The following is a 10628-nucleotide window of genomic DNA, read 5'->3' on the forward strand; positions in this document are numbered from 1 at the left end:
TGTTGCAGCCCTTCCCTGCTCTTGTCGCATCCTCAGCCGTCAGGTCCTTGTCTGATGTGTGTCGTGGGGGCGCACATGCGGTGAATGGTTTAACCTAAAGAGGCTCTGCTTCCCACCCCTGGGCACCGTGCACACAGATCCCGGCTCTCCTCTGCCAAGAAGCCGTGAGCAGGCAGGAGGAGGTGGCAATGCCGAGACGAGGAGCTGCGCCGGGACATTGCACAACCGCGAGGGTTCACAGGAGGGATCCGGCTGCACCACGCACCAACGCGCGCCAGGAGGAGGCTGGCAGAGAAGCTTCTTTTCTTTTCTATTCAAATTGTCATCCCACCCCTGTCACCGCCGCAGCCAAGTGTTTCCAGCTTCCACATGAAATGACACAAGGCAATCTGTCACCTTGCCCTCCAGCCTCCCCCCGGGGCAAGCCGCGGTGGGCACCGGCACTGTCGCCGTCCCTGCTCCCACCTTGCGGCACTGGGGCTCCTGCCGTGCCGCCTCTGCCCCGGCTCCCTGCAGCCTCTCCTCCAGCCCGGTGCCCGCGGCAGAGGGGTGACTGCTGCCTCCCGTCGTCCGCAGCCGCCCAGCCCGGTGCCCAGTGCCCAGTGCCTGGTGCCCGGTGCCCGGCACCTTGGCCCCAAACACCCTGAGCATGGCCTCGGAAGCCGCTGAAGCTGAGACCCACAGCCTGGGACAGACAGGCTCTTTTCCTGCCGAGCAGAAATCCACAGCTTGGCTCTCTGCTCTCTCCCATCTGCCCAAGTTTATTTTCCTTGTTTTCTGTTTATGAGCTAGGCGAGTATTGAATTTCCTGAAGTCATTGCCATCCATTGCCACAGGTCTTGCACACAAAGACTCCCTCGGTGCCAGGATCCAAGTTTTGCAATTGGACCGGTTCCCTTTCCCTCCAACCATTGTGGAAACAGCCTTTGTTTTGCTTCTGGATCTTGTTCATCAGGCCCAAATCAAGGGCCGCTCTCCAAAGCCTGGGTTTTTTGAAATTCGATTTCACTGCTTTAATGAAAACAGCATATTTCAGGGGACAGGGCTGAGGTCCTTGAACAGTAGGATTTTTTCTGCAGGACTTGTATATCTCTGCAAAAGCTGCGCTGTCCAGTCCTGCCAGTTCCCTCTGAATAGCAGGAACTGGAGGGACGGGGCACGAACGCTCCTAAGGGACCTGTTAGAAGAGAAAGCTGGCTCAGAATCTTCATCCCAGCTGCAGACTGACAGCCGAGGCTGAACACCCCGCACCCTCGGAGAGGTCGGGGAGCCTGGCAGGCGCGGGAGCCTCCTCGCCGTGCGCGCAGGGAGCAGGCTGCGGCAGCGGCTGCGCAGGATCGGCTGCGGCGGAGCGGGAACTGCCGCCGCCGCGTTCCGGCTCCTCCAGGGCCCCGGTGCCTCTCCGGCCCCGAGGAATGCGGCTCCTTTCACTGGAGCCACTCGTCGCCTCTGGTGGGAGATGCCTCTGCACCGTGTCCTGGCAAAGGACAGCCGTGCTCCTCCGTCCTGCGCAAGGCAGTCGCACCGACCTCAGACTTCCCGATGAAAACCCCATTTATTCTGGGCCTGTAGGAGAGGAATCCCCTTAACTGCATGCTCAGGCATGTGCCACAACTGCCCTCGTGTATGTCAGAGCCAGGGAACGTTTCTGTAATCACCCATTTTTATTTAATTGCAACGCCCCTGTCCCACTAACTGTTCCAGATGCTCTAATGGTTCCTAGCTCTGGGCTCTAAAACATGCTGTTCTTTTCACCCTGGTCCCCGCCCTTCAAGCACAAACAATGGTTTTGCTGGTTTTTGAGCCTTTTGTGTGCCAACGGGATGTGGGGAGAGAATCCCCTCCATGCCAAATTCAGTTGATAATAAAAAACAGGAAAGGAGCTCAATGCCAGCTTAGAAGGAGCTGAGCAGCCCCGGTCTGCTCGCCGCGGCGTGCGGATGTCGCCATCGCCCAGCAGCAGGGTGGGATGCGGGGGGAGGTGAGGGGAGAGGGACGGGGCGGAGGAGGCTGAAGTTTCACAGAGGGGCTTCAGCTCTGGCGAAGTTGAACCCTATGAGTCCGCACACGCCAGCAGAGATGCTCCCCATGGCTCCTGGCCGTGGCTGCAGCGCCCGGCAGGTGCTGGCTGCTCCCGACGAGCGCCAGGGATGGTGCGGGGGCGAGGGGACCACCGCGGACCACGGCAGCCTGGGCAGAGCCCTGTGCCAGGCACACCCGGGCGCTGCCTTTGGGCATCGGGAGGAGTACCAGGGGCTGCGAGCATCCCGCGCCCCGGCAGAGCCGTGAGCATCCCATGCCACGGCAATGCCGCTACCTGCACGCCCGCAGCCTGCCCCGCCAGCAGCCGGCGGATGCTGCGCTCGCGCTGCTGGCACCGCTGCCCTTCGCGGTGGCTACTGGCCACGGGCAGGCGGCAAAGGCTTGTCCCCGTGGGACCCCTGGCCCAGCCTTCTCAGCAGCCGGGCTGGGAAGCCTGGCAGCTCCGTCCTGCCCACTGCACGGCTGTTGTGGGGCACTAATGGCCCCGGTTATTAACAGCCTAGCGTCACCTTCGCTGTCCCTTGGGGGAGCAGTTATCCCTGTCTCCGTGCTGATGGCAGAGATGGGGAGGAGCAGCCCTGGCTGCAGCGGGGAAATTGGTGTTATCAGCACTGGGGACACATGGGGCTGGTGGCTGGAGGAAGAGGACCCTGGCTCCCAGGACTGCTTGTTGCTATAGTCTCTGCAGGTTCCTACATCTCCTCTTTTATCCCTTCTTTATATATATTTCAGAATGATATAAATTCTCCGCTATGAACCCCGCTGTGTGAGCACAAAAGAGAAGTTGCAGGCGGGCCCAAGAGAAAGGGAGGATAAAAAAAACCACAGGAGAAAATTAATAAAGCATTTGAGAAAGGGAGGGGGCGCCTCGCTGGGAAAGTGTGTAGCACACAGGGCTCCCCAAAGCACATCAAAGCCTGACTCTGAAATTAGCCCAACTGTTGGGAATGTAAAGCAGGGGATTCTCCCACTGGGCTGTGGATTGAGAGTCTCCCCACGGGCTGCGAGGCACTGACATTTGTATTTATCCAGGCTAGAAGCTCCATCATGGAGCTTTTCAAAGGGCACTGCTGGGACGCAGCAGGCCACCTCCCCAGCATGGCAAACACTGCACTTTTAATTACTGCTCCGAGACGGCACATGTGCCCGACCCCCACACTAATTCTTGTTGCAATTACAGCGATCTAATTGAGTTTATTCACTCTCTGCAGCTTTTGTGTCTTTCTTTCTTGCACTCCCTGCCGGTGAGAGCCGGGGCCTCCATTGATCTGCTAGGTAGTAATATGGGCAATGCCGGCGTGCCGCCCCTCGGGGTCCCGCCAGCCTTATTGTGTCCATTGAGCTGCCGTCGCTGCTGGGAAATGCCAAATCCCTCCCGAGCCAGAGCCCTGCCCGGCAGCGGGGTGACCCCTCCGCCGGCTCAGACACCGAGCCGCGCTCCGCAGCATTTCACCACGGCGGCGTGCGGCGTGTGCTCGACATTTTGTTTGGAGAAGCAATTTTACATTTTTATAGGAAAATTACTTCCAATTAACAGAGAAATTATGCCATGGAAGTCACAAATAGGCTCTCTGCACGCGGGGATGATGAGTTGTCCAATGGGGACCATAAAGGTCTCCAGCGATGTTCATGCAGCTGGAGGAGAAGCCGCAGCCTTTTGGCCCCGGGCAGTCGGGGGGCCCCGTATCCCCTTGTCTCGCTTTCTGCAGTTGCCCCAGGGAGGTGTGAGACCCAGTAGGTTCCCAACCAGAAAACGCACCTGCTTTTGGAAACGGGGGTCCCTGGGCGCTGCCGCCGTCTCCCGGTTGCCCGTGTGCTCTGTGCCCGGCGAGCATCGCCTGCCCTGCAACGCCCATAGCGGAGGCTGCGGAGCTCGCCGGAAAAGTGCCTTAGCAGTAAGCCCGTAATTAGCCAGGTACCTAGACCTCTGTGCCTAGCGGATGCAATTACATATCTAAATAATTATCTCATTACAGGCTGGTGGCCGTGTTTTGCACCTGCAGCAGACTCTGGTAAGCACTGCGGGGTCTGGAACGAGGACCCAGCCATCTTCTGCCCAGTGGGGCCAGGTGGCATTAGGGAGTCCCAGGCATGTTATTGGGAAGAGCCTCTGGATGCCGCCCCTCCGGCTTTTTTTTTTTTATATGCTAGCAAATGTTGATGTCTAGTGGGAAAAAAAAAAAAATCTCCCCCATTTGCAAGCTACCCTTGGAAATATTTTAATTTTGGCTAGAAATCAAATCAAAATCCACTTAGTTTTTTGATAAAATCCACTTAGGTTTTTTGGTCTCTTTGGGAGTAGATTTCGCCTCCTCTTTTCCACCACTCTCAGCTCTTCTTTCTGTTTTTTCACTTCCCTCCTTGCTGTCTCCCTGGATTACAGGGCAGTGGGGGGACCTGAACCACGCTCCCAGCCCAGCACCCCAGCCACAGGGTCTGCTGCCACTGCTCGCCGGAGTGGCCTCCTGCTTTTTCAAGCCTATTTGATGAACAATAATAAAAATAAAGCATATTGGTGCTTGAAATTAAAACTTTCTCGTGCAATATTAACTGAAGAAATGCTGGACCTTCTGCAGGGAAATGAAACGGGGCATGCACCTGAGACGGCCAGCGGGCACCGGTGCCAGGACTGAGCACCCGTGGGAGCAGCCGTGCGACGGCCGCCATGCCGTAGGGGGAGCCGGGACCCCTGGGGGCACCCCCCATCCCCAGAGGCTCCGGGAGAAGAACCTTTTCTTGGAGAGCCCTGGTGGGAACATCTGCCCGTGGCTTCTGTGGATGCTCTCGAAGAGGGAGCTGAGCAGACACATGGTAACTGGCAACCAGCCCAATGAGGGAGGAGGGGGAGGAATTAACTCTCATTTAAGTCCACTTTTGTTGTAAATAAACTATAATCACTTCAAACCTTTTGCTTAATCAGAAAAGGATGTTGAACATTAAGCAAACAGTCGGCAGGCTTGTCTTACTGCTGGATTAGAGATATTAAATGCCAGCAATACTTGCTTTTTTTAATCTGTCCTGCAGCTGCATTATTAAAACAAACACATTTGCAGACCTGCAAAAAACCTAAATGAAAACAAAAGATGAGATTGAAGCTTTCCCAAGGGCAATATCTGAAATCTGGACAATTTTAAAATCTACGTTTAGTCTTCATCTTTTGAACCAAATAATGGAGGGAAATGACACATAATAAAATTAACCACTGGAATTAGCAGCATATTCTCTAACGGAGCCAGGTTAAAATCTAGTAACCTCTCGCGGTGCGGAGACAGCACCTCCAAGCCCGCACACTGCTCCCCGTCAGCACGGCCTGGGGCTCCTTCTGCGGTCCTGGTTTTCTGTTGGAGAGAGCAAACAGCCTTTGGTCTTACAAGGATGCAACGTTTTGCAGTAACTGGCGGTTTTTCTTAAAGCTCCAACTTCTGGACTCCAGTGAGTGCACCCGGAGGGAGACTTTTGCAGGAGTTCATTAAACTCTCACCTTTTTTTGGAAAAAAATGAAGGTTTCTCGCTTCCTTGGTGGCAGAGGAAAGCTTGAAAGTATGATGCCTAAGAGTCCATCTGGAGCTGAAGAGAAGCACATATTCATCATTTTTTCAAGATTTGAGCACTTGTGCTGGCCAGGGAGCCGCAGCCGGGCCCCGAGAGCTTCGAGAAGCCCCAGGGAGAGCTGAAGGGACATGGCCAGTGTCTGCCGGGGCGCGAAACTCTGCTTTCCCAGAACTGCCCCCAAAATAGGTAACAGGGGGGCGGGCAGGGGCACAGCCCGGGCGCGGGGGTGACGGCGACAGCCGGTGCATCGTGGGGTGACCCCGGCTGGAGCGAGCAGATCCCCAGAGCGCAGCGTGCCGGGCAGCTGCCCGCCTTGGGACCCGGCCCCGGGGGGGGGCACCGAGGACGAGGCATCGCCCTGCCAGGACAGGGAGCAGAGCGCGGGGTCCAGCCCTCGGACTGGGGTGCGAGCGGGCCCCTCCTCGCCCAGCTGGAGTTACGCAGCCTCTGCCACCCTGCCCAGAGCTCTGGCATCCTTTTGTTCCTCCCTCCAGCCCCGGGGACAATAAAACCAGATTTTAAAGGAACCAGAGGAAAATGCCAGCTCCGCGGGGCTGGGTAGGCTGGGACGTGCAGCTGTCTCAGGACGGCAGAGTTAAAGTGAGTGTCCGTTGCTGACAGGGATGCCAGCCAGCAATTTATTTTCCACATTAATTTTGATTATGAGTTCTTATATGGTTGCAGAGGCCAATTTTCACAAGGGAAATTTCCCCCCTACACACACAGGACAACAAATCAGATTGACCTAAAGTTGTTCTTTCCTAAATTTCTTGTGGAATCTTGGCTGGATACAAGTTGTCTCAAATGCAATTACACTGTCATAAATAATTTTCCACCTCTTTTTTCTGTCTCAACCATCCCGCTCCCCTGCGGTCAGTGGAAATTTCCCCCTTTTATTAGGTTAGACTCATTGGCACTGAGAAAAACTCTGCGTTCATGGCATCATTGTCTGCACTGAGCCAAATCCTCAGAGATCTCCCTCCCACTAACACAAAAGCCGGGGCCGGGGCTGGATAGCGAAGCCTGTAGCTGGGTGATGAGCTGCCACCCTTCCACGAGCCCGTGGTCTCCTTGCCCTGACTGGGGAAACACCCACCCGAGTGCCATTAACTTTGAGTACCCGCATAAACCTTGGGGAGCTCAGGAGCCGGAGCTCCGCTGGGGCGAGGAGGTACGGGTTAAAGCTTGTGCTTCGAGTCAAATACGTGCTAGAAATCCTTTGCTGCAGTTAGATGTTAGTGAAGGGTTACTATACACACATTTCTCAAGTTTTTGGCCAAAATACACCGTTTTCTAGCGCCTGCTCAGCTCCTGAGCCACTCCCTGCGCTTTCCTCATGGCAGAGGCAGTCGTATGTGGCCGAGTCCTTCCAGACAAAGGGCTCGGCAATGTGACTAACATCTGCCACATGTGGACACGTCCTTCTGCTATTTAGTACTTGACTGTGCTCTTTTTTACTGTGCCTTTCATACGAACTGCATCCCCAAACCACTTCACAGAGCAGACTAATTAAAATCATGGGTACAAAGCCATGCAGGGAGAAAAAGCCCTCTTTAAGCCTTCCAGAGAGTGGGGGGGTCACGTTCAGTCCCCAGGCTGCTCTGCAGGGTGAGGGGCAGATCCCTCCCTGGGCTCAGTCACACCCAGGCCAAGCCTGGGCAGATTTCATTAATTCAGCCCCTTCAAGGGCTGGTAAACACTTTTCAAGGGTCATTAGAAGTATTACTGGTCCTGAAAGCCCCGTGTTCCTAGCGGGACCAGGGCACTCTGGCTGTCAGCGGGAGCTGGGGCGCGCGGCAGAGTGGGACAGCCATGGTGGGGACGGTGGGAGGCTGCGGCTGCCCCTGGGTTTATCCCTGGTGAGCTGCCCAGCTCCTCCGCATTTCCAAACATGAGGATGCTGCCTCTGCCGCCGACCGAAGGGGGAAGGACTGAGTGTCCCCAGCCTTTGCAAACCGCTCCGGCTGCCTGCCGGCAGTCTGCAGGACACGAACGGGGCGTCTCAGGCTACAGATCCAGTTTTGCAATGGTGCAGTAAAGCCTCAAACAGTTGGATGCATCGTCTGCAGTGAGAGGTTTGTTTCTTGACACTTACTTCACTGCCCTCCCAGACATGGGACTGTCTCGCTCTGTCCTTACAGGGGTTCTGGTTTTTGTCCGAATGAGGAGCGCTCATCCTCTTCCCATTCCCGTGACTGTGTGTTTTGAATTAAATCATATCGGAGACATTCAGGAAAGTGTGAAGTAATTTTTATTTAGAGGATGAAGAAGTGTGGGGGAAATAAAATAAGATGATTTGATGAAATTGTGCTGTCCAATATTAGTAACCGATTAACAGGAAAATATAGAGGAGTCTGCAGCCATGAGCCATGTGAGAGCACTGCCAAGACTGCGAGCCATATTACTCAATAAGTGGAAAGTCCAGGTAAAGCCCATCCCCTGGCTACACATGTGGTAGTGATTTGGGCAGATCCTCTGACATCATGGCGAGAGGTATTTACAGCCGACAAGGAGAGCTCGGCACGGACCTTGGCCCCCCTCCCCTTTTTTTTTGTTTTATTCTGAGCTGTTATTATAAAGTATTATTTATGAAGTGGTGAGAGCATGAGCAGCACAGCCCTGCCAAACTTAAAGCACTTTTCATTTAACAGAATGAAAATTATTTTAACATGAGTATCTGAAGCAAAGATTCGCGGGTTCTGGACAGCTTTATAGAGGCAGGCTATAAATTCTGAGCTCACAAACGTATTTTCTTCACCAATAGGCTTCTCTTCACCTCTGAAAGTTTATTTTCAATAAACACAAGCTAACGCTCCAACGGTTTCCAGAGGAGGATGTTAGCAGCTCTTACTGTATCTAATCAACTGCGATCCGCGAATCGTTCCAGCGAGACACTTAGAGACATGTTTTCGTGCCGTCCCAGCGCTGCGCTATTGCACAAGGCTCACCTCCAGCTGCCGGGGTCAGGGGGGAGCATCGCTACGGGCTCATCCATTACAGACCTGATCCAAGGCCACCGGCGGCAGCAGGACTCGTTCCGCTGACATCCCTGAGCTTTCCATTAAGCTGCAACAGAACAAATGTCTACTCGGTGCACCCACTTAACTCCTCTGACAGAGGTCAAGCTCTGAGTCCATGGGAACGGGCCAGCCCGGGCTGCGAGCGGAGCCCTCGCCCACCCCGAGCTCCAGCAGCGCCGGCCGCACCGGCCCCGACCCGGCTGCCCGCGCCGGAGAGATTCCCTCAAAGAGGAAAGGGAGAGGCACCCCGCTCCCTTCCCCTCTCCATGCCGCCGCTGTCCCTCCGGTCGCGGTGGGCTGCTTGCCCCCCGGAGCGGGAGGACACCCTGCAGAGAGCCACCGCTCGTCCCTCGGGCGATTCGGGAAGGCGCTTGAACCCTGCCCCGGCAGGAGCCGCCTTCTTGCCTGGACGTGACTGCCTGTGCTCACACGGACGCAGAACATCACCCGAGCGGGGCTGACACCAGAGGGGTCCTGCTCATCTGCTTATTTAGGAGGACACTTTCCTCTTTTCCAGTCTCCTCCTCTCCCGCTCTTTATCCCCGCGATTGCCGGGGCCGCGGGGGCAGCCGTGGTGCTGCCGGGGGAGCGGGGCGATGCTCCAGGCTGAGCGGGGCCAGCCCGAGGGGGCCGGGAGGCAGAGGAACAGAGCGAGGGGGTGCCAGTGCAAAACCTGGATGAAAAAACACCTTGTGGCTGAAAAACCACCAGAGCCCCCTCTGCTCCCGCCCCGCCACCTGCTGCAGCACAGTCCGGGACCCAAGGTCGGTGGAAACGTACGATGGTTTTCAAACGTGCGATCGGGCGCAAAATCCGCTCGCAAAAGCCAGCCATCAGTCGCGGGCTGGTGGGGCTGCGAGGCCCTGGCCCACGCTTGGGTACGTTTTGCATAGAGATGGAGACCCGGATCTCAGGTGACCTCTATTTCTGACACTCGGAGGTGACCTGCTGACACTGGGATGTTTTGCTTTGCTTCCTTGTCCGGGCCAAACGCAGCCAGCGGGGTATTTGTGTTTCTTTCTCACATAGCTTAGAATGCCAATTGCTGTCATATTATTCTTGTTTGGGATTTCATGTCAGTTCAGTATGCTACTGAAATATATCCTCCCCACAGACGAAGGCTGTTGGGAAACCACAAGCTTCGTGAAATTCAAAATTGGTAAGCAACAAAATTATGAAACCACAGGAAATGAAATGAGCAATTCCTGCAATTCTTGCTTTTTCCCTCAACTCCTCCATTGCTCTTAGAAAAATGTGCATTAAATGGGGCGTTAGCAAATGCTTCCTGTCCTCCAGTAAGATTCACGGCTTTCCGAGTGTGGAGGGGGTGCTGAGAAGGATGGAGGGGAAGAGCCGTAGAGGGTAATGCTGACTCATACCAACAGACACCACAAAGCTGGGAGTGAAAAAAATACATCAGGATCAGTGGAAAGAGGATGACAGGAGACCCCCACAACAATAGGCAGTGACATCCGCGACCCGCCGGCACACAAGATGTACACCGAGGGCAGCCTGGCGGCTTGGAGAGCAGCGGCTCGCTCCTTGCTCTGCTCTGTGTTTTATGGGTTGATACTTCGTCTTGCTGTTTGCACCACTGCAGCGGGACGGCTCAGCGCTGCTGCTCTGCCTGTTGCCTCCATCTCACACCAGGGTGCAGGACTGCACAGCGAGCGTGCACGATGCCAGCCCTGTGCCTGGCATTGGGCAAGTCATTGACCTCTCGGTCAGATGGGGTGTTGGTCCTTCCCAACCTCATGGGGAGAAAGCTACTGATTTTGGCAACATCAGCCGCTGCGATGTGACCCAGAACAGGTGCAGCGCGGCTCACAGCATGTCTCCTTGCTGAGTCGAGCCTTGTCCCGTGATGCGGAGCCCTGGAGTCCTTCATCCTCTCTCAACTTTTTGTTGCAAGTGCAATTATAGACTACGCGGCAAACGGGCTGATGTGATTCTGACTATGGTTGCGCTTCTCTATTGCAATTTGGTTTGCATTTCGCTGTTGACATGTTTATG

This window comes from Buteo buteo, chromosome 16 (genome assembly GCF_964188355.1).
Source record: "Buteo buteo chromosome 16, bButBut1.hap1.1, whole genome shotgun sequence".
In the NCBI taxonomy this organism is placed as follows: Eukaryota; Metazoa; Chordata; class Aves; order Accipitriformes; family Accipitridae; genus Buteo; species Buteo buteo.